We start from the raw sequence: 15,915 nt of genomic DNA, 5'->3' as shown, positions 1-15,915 counted from the left end.
GATAGATAGATAGATAGATAGATAGATAGATAGATAGATAGATAGATAGATAGATAGATAGATAGAGAGTGAGACAGATAGATAGATAGACAGACAGACAGACAGACAGACAGGCAGGCAGATAGATAGATAGACAGACAGACAGACAGACAGACAGACAGATAGATAGATAGATAGATAGATAGAGAGTGAGACAGATAGATAGATAGACATACAGACAGACAGACAGATAGATAGATAGATAGATAGATAGATAGATAGATAGATAGATAGATAGATAGATAGATAGATAGATAGATAGATAGATAGATAGATAGATAGATAGATAGAGAGTGAGACAGATAGACAGACAGACAGACAGACAGATAGATAGATAGATAGATAGATAGATAGATAGATAGAAAGAAAGAAAGAAAGAAAGAAAGAAAGAAAGAAAGAAAGAAAGAAAGAAAGAAAGAATATTTGTAAGCTAAGGGGAATATATCCAGTAAGTTTCAGTACATTGGTCTGTTCCTCACACAATGCTATCATATGTCTTCAGAAGAATATTTGGAATATTCTTTTATGGTCCTTTTTGGTTCTTTTTTGTGTTTGACAGTAAAAATCCACATTCCGTTGTATGAAACCAAGGAAAGAAGAGCATGAAGGTGAGTAAATCAGGACAAAAAAAATATTTGTAACTATTTAATATCTTTATTCTGGCTAAATCTTTATTACTGCTATTCACTTTTGGAAATATTGGGCATGATTGCTCTTACAATTTATTTCAAACAGCTCTACACCTCAGATTTTAGACTTAACCACTCCTAAATATCAAGTAAAATACAAACTGTGGCTGATCATTTCATAGTCAGACTCTTCCTGTCTAAGTGCTTGGTTCTTGGTCAGAATAAGCTGGTCACTGACTTGATGCTGAGCATTTAAGCTAAACAAATGTCACATGATGAGAGATCCAGTTTCTCTTGGATGTCACTCAACAGAAATGTGAGATCAATCAATTTGAGAGCACTATGTCCGCCAAAGGAATGATGATGATGATTACTGCAATTTTGTATTTAATTTATTTATTTATTTGCATGTATTTGCTTGGCAGATGATTTTACCTAAATTTTAGGTTTATATTTATGTATGTTCCCTGAGAATAGAGCCTATGATCTTTGTCTTGCCAGTGCCATGCTCCACCAGCTAAGCCACAGTAACATATTCATGATGGTGAAGATGTCAGTGCTGACCAAGGCATGAAGTAGAGCGCTGACTAAATGCAATGTGAACTACAAGGGAGCACTGAAATGGAGATAGGATACATGGACAAAGATTGAATTTGGTGAGGTAGCTAAGCCATGGTTTGATTTTCTTCTACTGGAAAAGGAGGAGCCCATTCGAAAGGCTCCAGTAAGTCTCCAATCGTTATATGAATCAAAGTTTCTTGCACCAAACACAGACAAAATTTAGTTTTACATTAAAATATCCCACCCTCTCTCTTGAAATAAACAAGCTGTTTTTGCTACTATTCTTTCATCATTTACTCACCCTCATGCGATCTCAGATGTGTATGACTTTCTTTCTTCTGGTGAACACAAAGGAAGATTGAAGATTGAAGAAAGAAAGTCACATATACGTATCGGGGATGGCATGAATTTTCATTTTTGGGTGAACAATCCCTTTAATTAAAAATATATTCTCTGAAAACAAGTTTTAATATCTCTTGCAATTTTGCTTCTCAAGTAAATGTATCATGTTTTGAGGATTTTAAGATATTTATACTGAAAAACAAGACAAAAATACTGATTATGAAAATTATGTTTTTGCAGTGTGCAGTTTATAAATTGCCTGTTTTGACAGTTTCCCTAACGAAAATAGAAATTTCATACAACCTTTGCAGCAAACTTGCCACAAATTCACTGCTGATAATTTTCACATGCAAATCAAGCTTTGCAGCAAAGGTGTGGCATTTGTTCCCAAAGGTTTGCTGGAGGTTCACCACCTACCGGCGAAGATCTTCAAACTTCTGGCAAACGTTTGCAGTGAATCAAAAGCTCATTTGCATGTGAAAATAAAGACCAAAATGTTTGCAAAATTTTTAATAAATCAAACTCATTTAACTAAGACCAAGGAAAATCATGATATGACCCCTTTAAATAAAGTTTTAAAATTGAAAATCAGCTTTTCAAACAAGTCTCTCCCTCCCACTATCATCAAAGGTACAGGAGAGACATCTGGTACAAGTTCAAACATTCTTGTCTCACCCTCCTACTTTAATTAGCGTTCTCTCGTGGCCAATCAGAGGCTGTTAAACAGCATTCCTGTGCAAAGTTGTCTTGTGTAATGCATTAAGATGCCATACACACTGAGGTGCCAATGAGAAGCTCAGTTTCTGGAACACTCCACCATTGGGGGCTTTACACGACTCACACAGCTCCACCAAACTGCTTTAATATTCCTTCAGCTCTCTGCTTCTCACCGTCACACCCTTCATCCTGGCCTACAGTTCATCTTCCTCTATCCTATATCCTTAATACCAGAAGTCCACAAACTAAAAGGAAGGCAAAGGGTAGCAAGATTCAACTTGCTGGTTTCTGTTTGATCTTAAAGGGATAGTTAACCCAAGAATACGACCTACAATATTGAGCATCGATTCAAAAAGTTTTTGAAAAATCTGTCCATTTACATGGACCATCTGATCAAATCAATTCTCTTGAATGAATCAGACTTTCCAATGCTTCATACACGATAAAGGGCAGTTTATGAGAGTTTGTTTGATTATGTTCTAAATGTATAATTTTTCCAATTAAAAAAAACGGCAGTCATGGAATCAGCATCTAATTCCCAAACAAATATTTAAAACAAAATCAGAAGGCAAAGCAAAGAGCAAAAGTGCAATTTGCCACATATCTTCTCATTCACAAAGGAATATTAAAATAACAAAAAAAGTAGGTTATGGCATATCATTTCTTACCTTGGCTCATATAAATTCTGACTTAAAAACGTTGTGAACGTCTGCACCACTCTGTGGATATTTCACCAAAAACTGGAGCTCACACATACCTATACATTCAACAACACTTCCAGCTTCGGCCACTGGGGGCAGTGATACGTATTTCCATAAGCACAGACTGATTTCAGCAGCAAAACTTTTGACCTACTGTCGCCGAATTCACAGTGAAGTCAGTCTGTTAAGTTAAGCCAACATTCATCTTCTCCCATCATTCTCTCTCTTTCTCTTTTCCTTGGAGGAGGTTGTCGTATAACCTTGTGAGTCTTGATCGGTAGATGGTGAGGTGTTTTATTTTTTTTGGTGTTTTTTTGCCATCTGATCTTTCTGTTTTCAGAACTGCATTGATCCCTCTTCTCTGAACTCTCAAGGATGGAAACCAAACCCAGATGACCCCCCTCCCCCCATCTCAAACTTCTCCACCATATTTGCTTCTCTTTGTTCTTCCCTCTCTCTGATCAGGGCCCAAGGTTGCAGTGACCAGCTGTATAAATAAATAATGTGAAGAGCATGATCGCTTTCAGAAAATCAATTTAGGCTGCTATTGTATTACTAAAGACTGCGCATTTAGCCATTAATGTCCATGTGACAGAAATGCTATAGGATGTGAACTATGAGTCGTGTGAAGCAACTATAGTTTCAACAACACTAAACCTTCCCAATGACCTTAAACACAATCACTGCTGCCCTGTCTAAGACTGAATGGACTTGGTTTCTCTTCTGTCTTTAGTGCACATAACCAGCTGTGTCTTGAACATTAGGGTGAATGCATGTGAACTAGGCCATGCTTTGATATCGAGACCCATAGGAAAGAAAAATTACAAATGAGATATCTTTAATACCTCCTTAATACCTCTTCTCCATGAGAGCAATGAGATTAAATTGAGAGCAATTGGAGATATTCTAAATAGGAAATGACTCGTGTAAACCTCATGTTGCTGTTTAGTTCCTCTAGAGTTTTCTCTAGAGTAAAATCCCATTCGTTTTCTCCATAGGCTAATTGTTTTTTAACTTATAAATCTTTAAATACATACCTACCGTGAGATCCGAAATTGTAAATCAATAGTATGTTGAAGCCATCAGTCCACATTATTTTAACATATTTAAAAATATATATATTGATCTAGTGTATTCTTATAATCAACAATTTTAAATGAATAATTTTATATTTGATTAAATCTTTTGTTTTTGACCGATTTTCAAATACTGTTTTTATTTTTGTGATTCACCTCAGAGGTTGGTTTGCTTCATGGCTTAGAAGCCTTTTATTGAGGATTTTATTAAATCCCTATGGAAGAAATTAATAGGACAATATTTCCAGAAAGAAGACTGACCTTTCTAAACTCAGAGGTTACCAAAGCACTTTCCACTGTGTCCCTGTTACGTCCGTAAGAACGTTTATAGTTGTGTGTGGGGGGGGGGTTATGTTTTTCCGCTCTATCGGTTTCTCTTTCAGTTTCTTAGGTGGTTGCGGATTGGCTATCGTGCTTGTCAGTTAAGACGATTAGTGGCCGCGCCTTGGAAGGCGGGATCTGCATTAGCGTGATGAGTGACACCTGGCGAAGTGGGTACTTAAGGACCATGCTGCTGCAAGCTGGCAGAGAACCTTTTGAGAGAACATTGGCGATACTGAACTATGCCATAGAAAGCCGTTTGGAGTTCTTATGGAGAAACTGTTATGCGTTTTATTGTGGTTCACATGGATGTTCATTGTTCCTTGTTTTGGCTGCGTCCAAAACCTTCTCCTTTGTGAACGTGGCGGTCTACAAATAAGAAGGGGATAAGTAAGTTTGTCACGTGACATACATTGTACACACATAAGTGAACCCGTCTGTATAAAAACACTAGTTAGGGAATTGTGCCACCTGCTGTATTTATGGTTTTTAGTTAGTGTAGATTTAGTTATGACGTCTTGGACGTTGAAGACTTTTCTTTTGGGTTTTCTTTATATTATAGTATTAGTTGTTTAATGTGTTAGATAACCTTTATGTTTATGTTACTTTCATTTCTTTGGCACAATTCATTTTCCCCTTCTTCCTTTGTGGTTGGTTCTGTTAGGGTATATTTTCATTCATTATATATTTATTAAATCTTATCCACTTTACTCAGTGTTCTCTCGTGTTTTCTCACCTCATTCAGTGTTATAAAGTGACGGGTCTGAGATGGTTATATGTGTTCCCCTCCTAAAAACCCTAGACGGGTACAAGTCATAGGAGGGTCGTAACATAATGGGGGCTCGTCTGGGATTTAACTGAATTAACAGATAACCAGTTCATGACACTGTCTTCTGTATCACTGTGTGTGTTGAGGATTTGTGCGTGCGGTTGTTCTATTGTAGCTAGGATGTTCATATTAGAAAGGTTTCTTGATAGTCCTTCGCAAGAGGAATTGGATGGTTGTAGGAAGGATGATTTGTTGAGAATAGTAAGTCATTTTCAGATTTCAGTAAGTAAGCAGTCACTTAAGAAGGAGATTAAGTCTGTGATACTTAACCGTTTGGTGGAGTTGAATGTGCTGGTATTGCAGGAGAAATTAGTGGGGATCAGTGTGGAGATGGATGCGTCTGAGGGGAGTGAAAAGGTGAGTGAGGAGGAGCTAACGCCTACGGCGGAGGTTGAGGCTGATGCTAGGGTGAGTTTTCCTCCGTTTGAACCATTCTCCCCTATGTCTGTTGGCTCAAAAAGCGAAACGAGACTTAAAGTCCGTTTGGCTCGTTTGCAGTTTGAATCTCAGGAGAAAATACAGGCTCGGCAGGCAGAAATCGAGTTGCGATTACAAGTTCGTAAACTCGAGATTGAGGCGGAGAAACAGGTAAAAATGCGAAAGCTGGAGCTTGACGCAATGCGAATTGTGGGAGGCTCCGCAGCGCTACCAGATCTTCCTCGTGTTAGTCCCGCTGCCACTGATCGTACTCCTTCTGTAGTGTCTCCTCCCACTGTTGCCCCGACGTCTGTTTCGTCCGTAGCAACCAACTCATTCGATGTTAGTAAAAATATTATACTAGTGCCACTTTTTCGTGAAGCTGAGATTGATTCCTACTTTAGTGCTTTTGAGCGCATTGCTATGTCTTTTCGTTGGCCAAAGGATTGCTGGTCTTTGTTATTGCAATGTCGTTTAATGGGTAAAGCGTTAGAGGTGTTCTCTACTCTTTCCTTAGAGGATAGTTTGAACTATGATGCTGTAAAATTAGCAATTCTACGTGCTTATGAATTAGTCCCAGAAGCATATAGGCAGAAATTTAGAGGCCATAAGAAGAACTCGTCTCAAACATTTGTTGAATTTTCCAGAGAGAAAGCTCTTCTCTTTGATAAATGGTGCAGTGCAACGAAGACTGATGATTTCAATTCCTTAAGAGAATTAATTCTGCTGGAGGAGTTTAAAGGTTGTTTATCCGAACGTGTGGTCGTTTATTTGAACGAACAAAAGGTTTGTTCGTTAGCGCAAGCTGCTGTGTTAGCAGATGAATTTATGCTCACTCATAAGGGGGTATTTTTCCTGACTCGTACTGAAATGCGCATGACCACTACTCCGTCTGAAACTCAAGGTTTCAGAGAGAAAGCTGGAGTGTCGAAATCAAAAGAGTTTAGGGATTGTTTTTACTGTCATAAACCAGGACATTTGATTTGCTGATTGTCCGGTGCTTATGCGTAAATCGCAGTCTAAGACTCCAAAAAGTGTTTCATTAGTGAAGACAGTACTGCCGTCTGACTTGTCAGGTGGTACTGATGTTTGTGACGTAAGTTATAAACCTTTCGTGATGTCAGGTTTTGTTTCCTTATCTGAAGAAGAGGATGGGAAAGAAATCTGTATTCTCCGAGATACTGGGGCAATGCAGTCCATTTTGCTGTCTGAGGTATTACCGTTCTCTGACGAATCCTATTGTGGCTCAAGTGTGTTGATTCGTGGAATAGAAATGCAAGTAGTGTCTGTGCCTTTGCATAATGTACACTTACGATGTTCTCTACTTTCAGGTGTTGTACGAGTTGGAATTCGGAAATCACTTCCTGTTAAAGGAATAACTCTCATACTGGGAAATGATTTAGCTGGAGGCAAAGTTTTGCCAGTTCCAGAAGTGACTGATGTTCCACAGGTTTGTTTGATAGGCGATGTTGTCAGTCAGCACCCTGAAGTGTTTTCTTCCTGTGCCGTGACTCGTGCTCAGTCAGCTAAAACGGTGGGTGAAGTTGACTTAGCTGATTCATTGATTGGAGATGTGTTGGTAGAGTGTGGGAAAATTTTAGAGACGAATACAATTTCTGAAAACGTTCCTAAGGTGAAGAATTCAGAGAATGTATTAGAAAGTTTCGTTTCGTTAAATTTACCAGTTACTCGTTCCCAGATTGTGATAGCACAAAATGATGATTCTTCTTTGAAGAAATGTTTATCAGCCGTGATAAGTTGTGAGGCCGCTAAGAAAAGAAATACTGCACATTTCAGAGACAATGGCTTGCTTATGCGGAAGTGGTGTTCTAAAGTTGAAGAGGATCTAGATTGGAACGTGGTATATCAAGTGGTAGTTCCACTCAGATATCGTTCTCATGTTTTGAGTTTAGCGCATGAACATTTGCTCTCTGGACATTTAGGGGTAACTAAAACTTACCATCGTATTCTGCAGCATTTTTTTTGGCCTGGACTGAAACGTGATGTGACAAAATTTTGTCGTACATGTCATACGTGTCAAATCGCAGGAAAGCCGAATCAGGTTATCTTGCCCGCTCCCCTGTCTCCAATTCCAGTTACCGGAGAAGCGTTTGAGGAGGTACTGATTGACTGTGTCGGACCGTTACCGAAAACGAAGGCAGGTAACCAATATCTCTGTACTATTATGTGTAGAGCGACCAGATTTCCTGAAGCTATTCCGTTACGGAAAATTACGGCTCCTGTTATTTTGAAAGCACTGATCAAGTTCTTTTCTACGTTTGGACTTCCGAAAGTTGTCCAAACAGATCAAGGGACTAACTTTTTGTCACGAATTTTTACGCAAACATTGAAGTCTTTGTCTGTCGAACATCGTATATCTAGTGCATACCATCCCGAAAGTCAAGGTGCAATTGAAAGATTTCATCAGACTTTGAAAGCCATGCTCCGAAATTTTGTATGGACACCAGTAAAGATTGGGATGAAGGTATTCCGTTAGTGTTGTTTGCGGCTCGAGAAAGTGTGCAAGAATCACTTGGCTTTAGTCCAGCCGAGATGGTTTTTGGACATACACTTCGAGGACCATTAAAAGTTCTAAAAGATCAGATGTTAGAGGATAAAACAGAGAAACGAACGAACGTTCTTCATTACGTTAATCTTTTCCGAGCGAAGTTGAATAGTGCTTGCGACCTTGCGCGCAAGTTTTTGACAAACGCGCAATCAGAGATGAAGGATCGGTTTGATAAACATGCTGTGGCACGGTCTTTTCTGCCTAATGATAAAGTGGTAGTATTATTACCGATACCAGGGTCTGCTTTATCTGCAAAATTTTCGGGTCCGTATCATGTTGTTAAGAAACTTAGTGATACGGATTATGTAATTTGCACTCCTGACAGACGGCGCAAAACGCGTGTTTGCCACATTAACATGCTTAAAGCATATCACGAACGTGACGAATGTGAACCTGTGAAGCAGGACACTGACAAGGTAGTGTTAGTAACGTCACCAGTTTTGTCTGTTGTAGAAGATGATGCGAATGCTGATGAGGACGGATTGATGTTGAGAAATACTCCGCAACAGTGTAGTAAGTTGGAAAACTCTGCTATACTGTCTAATTTGTCTTCTCATTTGTCTTCTGTACCTAATGAGAAAAGAGGTGATGTGATGGCACTTATCATGTCATTTCCAGCTCTATTTTCTGATGTTCCCTCTCAGACTAGTGTACTGGAACATGACATTGAAGTTAAAGATGCTAAACCGATAAAGCAACATCCATATCGTGTTAACGAAATCAAGAGATCCGCAATGAAGGTTGAAACTGACTATTTGTTACAAAATGATTTGGCTCGTCATAGTCATAGTCCATGGAGTTCGCCCTGTCTATTGGTAAAGAAACCTGATGGTTCTTTCCGTTTTTGTACGGACTACCGAAAGGTTAATGCTGTCACCGTACCTGATTGTTATCCACTACCGAGAATGGAGGATTGCGTTGATAGTGTTGGTTCAGCAAAGGTCGTTAGTAAACTTGACTTATTAAAGGGGTACTGGCAGGTGCCATTAACATCACGTGCGTCTGATATATCTGCTTTCGTAACTCCGGATTCTTTTCTACAATACCGGGTTATGGCGTTCGGGTTACGAAACGCACCTGCTACGTTCCAGCGGTTGATACAAACTGTTCTTGCTGGCGTTCCGAATTGTAGAGCATATTTGGACGATTTAGTGATCTTTTCCAATGACTGGGATGAACATCTGACTTTATTACGCACTGTATTTGAACGGTTGGAACATGCGTCCTTAACTGTTAACCTCGTGAAATGCGTGTTTGGTCAAGCAACTGTGACTTATTTAGGAAAACATGTGGGAAATGGACAAGTAAAGCCGGTGGAAGAGAAAGTGGCGGCTATTACAGTTTTCCCTGTGCCAGTTACAAGGCGAGAGTTGAGGCGTTTTCTGGGTATGATTGGGTATTACCGAAGTTTTTGCAAGAATTTCGCTACTGTGGTAACCCCGCTTACGGATCTCCTCAGCCCTAAGAAAACATTTGTGTGGACAGATGAATGTCAGGTAGCCTTTGAAAATGTGAAAGCATTAATGTGTACCAACCCTGTTTTAATCGCTCCTCAATTTGAGCAGGTATTCAAGTTGGAGGTTGATGCGAGCGCAGTAGGCGCTGGAGCCGTTCTGATTCAGGAAACGCGGGATGGAGTGGACCATCCAGTGTGTTTTTTTTCGCGCAAGTTCAACAAGTATCAAGCAAACTATTCTACCATCGAGAAGGAAACCTTGGCATTGTTACTAGCGTTACAATTCTTCGAAGTCTATCTGGGTTCTTCTAATTTGCCTATTCTTGTGTTTACGGATCACCAACCCCTTGTATTTTTGTCTCGCATGTATAACGCAAACCAACGACTAATGCGTTGGGCTTTGTTCATACAGAATTTTCAGCTGGAGATTCACCATAAGAAGGGATCTGAAAATATCCTCGCAGATACTCTTTCTAGAGCTTGAACCTTAAAAGTGTGGGTATGATGAAGTTTTGGTGTTATTGTTTTTGTTTAAACGGTGGGTTTAAAATCTTAAATGTGGGGGTGTTACGTCCGTAAGAACGTTTATAGTTGTGTGTGTGGGGGGGGGTTATGTTTTTCCGCTCTATCGGTTTCTCTTTCAGTTTCTTAGGTGGTTGCGGATTGGCTATCGTGCTTGTCAGTTAAGACGATGAGTGGCCGCGCCTTGGAAGGCGGGATCTGCATTAGCGTGATGAGTGACACCTGGCGAAGTGGGTACTTAAGGACCATGCTGCTGCAAGCTGGCAGAGAACCTTTTTGAGAGAACATTGGCGATACGAACTATGCCATAGAAAGCCGTTTGGAGTTCTTATGGAGAAACTGTTATGCGTTTTATTGTGGTTCACATGGATGTTCATTGTTCCTTGTTTTGGCTGCGTCCAAAACCTTCTCCTTTGTGAACGTGGCGGTCTACAAATAAGAAGGGGATAAGTAAGTTTGTCACGTAACATACATTGTACACACATAAGTGAACCCGTCTGTATAAAAACACTAGTTAGGGAATTGTGCCACCTGCTGTATTTATGGTTTTTAGTTAGTGTAGATTTAGTTATAACGTCTTGGACGTTGAAGACTTTTCTTTTGGGTTTTCTTTATATTATAGTATTAGTTGTTTAATGTGTTAGATAACCTTTATGTTTATGTTACTTTCATTTCTTTGGCACAATTCATTTTCCCCTTCTTCCTTTGTGGTTGGTTCTGTTAGGGTATATTTTCATTCATTATATATTTATTAAATCTTATCCACTTTACTCAGTGTTCTCTCGTGTTTTCTCACCTCATTCAGTGTTATAAAGTGACGGGTCTGAGATGGTTATATGTGTTCCCCTCCTAAAAACCCTAGACGGGTACAAGTCATAGGAGGGTCGTAACAGTCCCATTCACCCATTCACACACACACACACTCATACACCAATGGCGGCAGAGCTGCCATGCAAGGCGCTAGCCTGTCATTGGGAGAAACTTGGGGTTCAGTGTCTTGCCCAAGGACACTTCGACATGTGGAGTCATGTGGGCCAGGAATCGAACCACCAACCCTGCGATTAGCAGCCGACCCGCTATACCACCTGAGCCACAACCGCCTCACTAACCTTAATATAACCTTAAACACTTCTCATCAAATTCATCCAAGACTAAATTATCTGTGCTAGGCTATCCACATTAATTGTATGGTCTCATCTGTGTCCATTTATTTCTCCTAAGGAGTCAAACAGTAACTCAGAACCCGATATAATCTATTGAGCTATGAAAGAGCAACCTCTGAGCAGTAAAAGTTTCAGTCCCACTTTATATTAAGTGTCTTTAACTATTATGTACTAACATTATAATACATGCAATGCATGTTGCTGCTACTGAGGTTGAGCTATGGGTAGGTTGAGAAGGGTTAGGGTTTAGGGTAAGGATTTGGGGAATGGATTAGGGTTAGGTTTGCATTAGGGATAAGGTTAACAGTGTAACTACAGATGTAATTAGATGCTGGTACTTTAAATGTAAATACAATGCAACAACAAATATGTACATATTAAGTACATTGTATGAAACGCTTAAATAGATATTAATAAAAGACACCTAATATAAAGTGGGTCCAAATTTTCCTCTGGTGATGACTGTCTATCTTAACTGACCCAAAATGTTGCTTATGTCCTGACTACTTCAGATGAATTTTACTAGCTGTAAGGATCCCAAAAATTCACAATGAATAGACCAGGGTCCTCATGCATAACTTTATCTGGATCCCACTCTGAAAGTATACTAGCTTAGACCACTATGACGGATTTATGGTAGTCAGTGTTGATTTGGTGCTGGTCTAGTTGATGAACCAGCATCCACTTCTCACAAAGAAGCCAGTCTTAACCACTTACACAGTCCAGAGATCATCTAAAACATATTGTATACTAAAATATGTCAATCTGATTGGCTGACCACAACATAATTTCCGATAGAGGTTTAAGGATCATCAGCGTAAAAGGAATTCAAAGAATTTTTGTTGATGTATTCTTTGTTAGCAATTTTAATGCAACATGCAAGCAACAAGAGAAACTCTTTTTCTCATACAGTTTCAGTATCCACAGTTGATTTATAAGATAGCAAGAAAGAGAGAATGAGAGAGTGTTCAGATTGATCCTGGCTTCACTGTTTTCAATCCAATCTTCAGGAAGAAGGTAAGCAATCAGTCCTGATAATAAAAAAAATACAAATAAAATACTTACTCTGATTGGATTCTATGATCAGAGACAACAAATAGGAAGAGAGCTGAAGACAGATGCACAACAGACCAAGTGATATCTGATTGCTATTAATGAATTTAAATAATCAGTACAAGAGTGATTCTTCAGTTAACTATTCGAACCCCTAAGATGACTTTATATAACTTTTTAAATTCAGTGGTGTTCAAGGTCAACTTTGGCAAAATGTCTCTATTTCTGCATCTGTCCCATACCCACATTTTATAGTAAATTATTAAAAAGTGCTAAAATCAGAAAAGTTCTACTTTGCACTTTTCCCTAAGAACTTAAAAACAAAATAATATCAGTTTAAATTCATTTGGTAATTATGTGTACAATTGGTAACAATATTTTTGTTATTGACTTGACGTGATATATGTTTTAATATCGACGAAGCATAGTTTATTGACGTTTCATTTGTCAAGGTTTTTAAAAAGTCAAAAGTGTCCCTTATTATCGAATCCCTCACATACACTCATGTGAAGCTTATTAAATATTCTCCATCTTCAAATTATGGAAGCTGTTTTCCTGAGTTTCCTTTCCTTTCCTTTTCCTTTACTGCCCATAACTGGGTATAAAAACTAAAAACACAACAAATGGGTTCAGAGTGTAACTGCTGTGATGTGTATGCGACTGTACTCTGACAGTAAAACACACCATACTTTTTAAGACAGCTGACCTTTACTGCCTCTGTTAATCAAAGAGAAGCAAAAACATGATGTGGGGAAAAAAAGGATGGGTGTGTGTGTGTGTGTTGGGGATAGTATCATGTTTTTTGTTCAGCTGCAGAATGCCAATGCAAAGAGCAACTTAACACTTCTTCTAGGATCCAACACACACACACAACAGAACCCAATGTCCCCTAAATCTTTTTACGAGCATTACTGTTACCACATTGTGGCAGGGCGGAGGGTGGGGCCGGGTCATGATTCCGCACGCCCGGCCCGTAATCAGGCTAATCAAGCCTCCGAGAGTGATAAAGGCCGTCAGGAGACGGCAGTACGACAGAGAGAGATTTACGGGCAGCTGCCCGACACCTGTGTGTGTTTGTGTCTTTTTGGTTCAGTTTATTATTGAACTACTATTTATACCGTCAAGCCAGTTCTCGCCTCCTCCTTTTCCTTTAACCTTGTTACACATATATACTAAATGCACCTTAATGTTTGATTGAGTTTGAGTCACAGGAGTACATTTGTGTTTGTAATGTTTGGAAAGGACAGTGAATTGTCTTTTTTTTATAATCAACATTAAATATAATTTAGTGTAATGTAAAATAAGGTAAATGTGACAGTGCATATATGGGTTAAAATGTATATATCTGCCTTAAAGGTGTAGATTTAGCATAGTGACTCTCCCAATTTTCCAATCGAACTTATGGCACTTATTTCAGTAATACACAAAACATGCAATACAATACCAGATTGGTAAATTGTCAGTATAAGTATAGGGCCTCATGCATGAAACGTTCGTAAATATATGAGTACATTCGGAGTAATTTGGACATAAAATGTATCTTCCTGAAAACTTTGCGCCAGATTCACAAACACTTTGTACTTTTCACACACTTTCCTTTGTGAATTCTAAACATCCATTAATAGAGGGCATGTGCACAATCATTCACAACGATCATAATCCATGCCCATGAAAACGCCACATAAAAGGAAGGCACCAGAATGGCTAGTAAATGCTGTTAACATCTATGCGGAACAGCAATTAAATCGTTTTTATGAATAAAGTGCATACACATCGTAATATTCTGATTTAGCAATCACAATAGCGTATTAAAGAAAGTAAGGACTAACTGTCATTGCAAGTTTTTGCTGTCATTGTATCCTCTTTTTTGAATCAAATATTTCAAGGAGTCAATAAAAATGGTTTACATGAGTGTAAAAAAATTTTAGTTCATGCCGGGATGAAGATGTCCACCATCATTAACCTTCTCTGGTTCAGTACTTACAACTGGAATAATCTTCAGAGAAATTAACCGAATGCCTGAAGAAGATCTTTTATGAAATGCTGTAAGATATTACAGATTTGCAAGATCTATACAACAGTGTGCGGGCATTTTCTATTTTTTTTACAATTTATAGGTTTAACAGCATTAGCATTGACCATAACGTGATTTACTGATGCCTATATGAAATTATTAAAACTTAAATTATAGAACTCATATCAGATAATATAACTGTCCAACCAGTCACGTTACAGGGCTTTTCATGTTTTTGTTAAGGTTAATTTTACTCATTTATTTATTAGTAAATTTTTTAATTACTTATTTAATTTCACTTCTATCCAAATGTAGTCATGGCAGTTAGTTTGAAAGATCTCAACACATTCGGAGGTCTTAAGCATGATTTACATTTAGTAGGGAGCAGGTGTAAATTTCATTCCTACCAACTAACGTTTTGAAAATACGAACACGTTCATGAATCCGAGAATTTACGTCAGAACAGCTTTACGAACATTTTATATAAAACATCATTCTGCTCGTGTTTGATGAATGAGGTCCCTTGACCATAATACACACAAATACATGTCAGGAGAGCAAAACAAACCAATATACATTGAATGCATTGGTCTTAAAAACACACACACATATGCGCAAACATCCAATCATAGAAAAACATGCACACTATCTAGTGAACCGTGAAGACCACCACAGGCAATACTGGCTGATGGTATATGCAGTAATGTTTATATTAGTTTATATTCAGACAGTTTGACTATATTCACATTATGCATTATTATCCTATATTCAGCCTGTTGTCATCGCAATGTCCTGACAGTTTTAATGGAAATTTGGATCATGTTTCAGAATAGAAACTTCCTAACTCTGCGCAATCATGCTCACGACTGCAAGAGAAAAATCTGATGGAAATTAAAATCAGATCGGGTCATTTTCTGATGCAACATTCAAAGCTAATATTTGTAGACAGGTTGGTGTGAGCATGTAATTATCACTTTGTGGGGACCAAATGTCCCCATAAGGATAGTAAAACCTGAAATTTTGGACGTTGTGGGGACATTTTGTCGGTCCCCATGAGGAAAACAGCTTATTAAAAATACTAAGCTATGTTTTTTGAAAATGTAAAAATGCAGAATGTTTTCTGTGAGGGTTAGGTTTAGGGTTAGTGGATAGAATATAACGTTTGTCCAGTATCAAAACCATTAAGTCTATGGAAAGTCCCCTGAAAACATGGAAACCCAACATTTAGAGCCACATTTACACACCTCCTACTGTTATCAACTCACTTTTATTTATTGTGACAAGAAGGAGTGTGTAGCCGGCCCGTGAGGGTCGAGGGTTGAGTGTTTTTTTTTTTTTTTTGTATATGTATTCTATATTATTTGTATGTGTATTCTATATTGTGTGTATTGTTTACTGTACATTATATATTATTATTGTGTTGTGTAATTATGTGTAAATTAGATATGTAAATTGTGTTGTGTAAATATGTTGTTTATTGTAATTGGTATATGTCTCGTCACTGTC

At 38.4% G+C, this 15,915-nt stretch overlaps 2 protein-coding genes across 2 annotated transcripts in view; both read right to left on the bottom strand.

Annotated features, from left to right (window-relative positions):
• LOC127660454 (AN1-type zinc finger protein 3-like) overlaps positions 1–15,915 on the bottom strand; it is a 583,207-nt gene that overhangs the window by 436,461 nt on the left and 130,831 nt on the right. The gene's annotated exons all lie outside the window — the stretch shown is intronic.
• The window catches only part of LOC127660453 (MAM domain-containing glycosylphosphatidylinositol anchor protein 1-like), a 245,028-nt gene that overhangs the window by 169,944 nt on the left and 59,169 nt on the right, over positions 1–15,915 (bottom strand). The gene's annotated exons all lie outside the window — the stretch shown is intronic.

Source organism: Xyrauchen texanus, chromosome 20, assembly GCF_025860055.1.
Source record: "Xyrauchen texanus isolate HMW12.3.18 chromosome 20, RBS_HiC_50CHRs, whole genome shotgun sequence".
NCBI classification, from domain to species: Eukaryota; Metazoa; Chordata; class Actinopteri; order Cypriniformes; family Catostomidae; genus Xyrauchen; species Xyrauchen texanus.
Note: the sequence above shows the minus strand (reverse complement) of the source record. Positions and strands in the feature narration are given on the sequence as shown.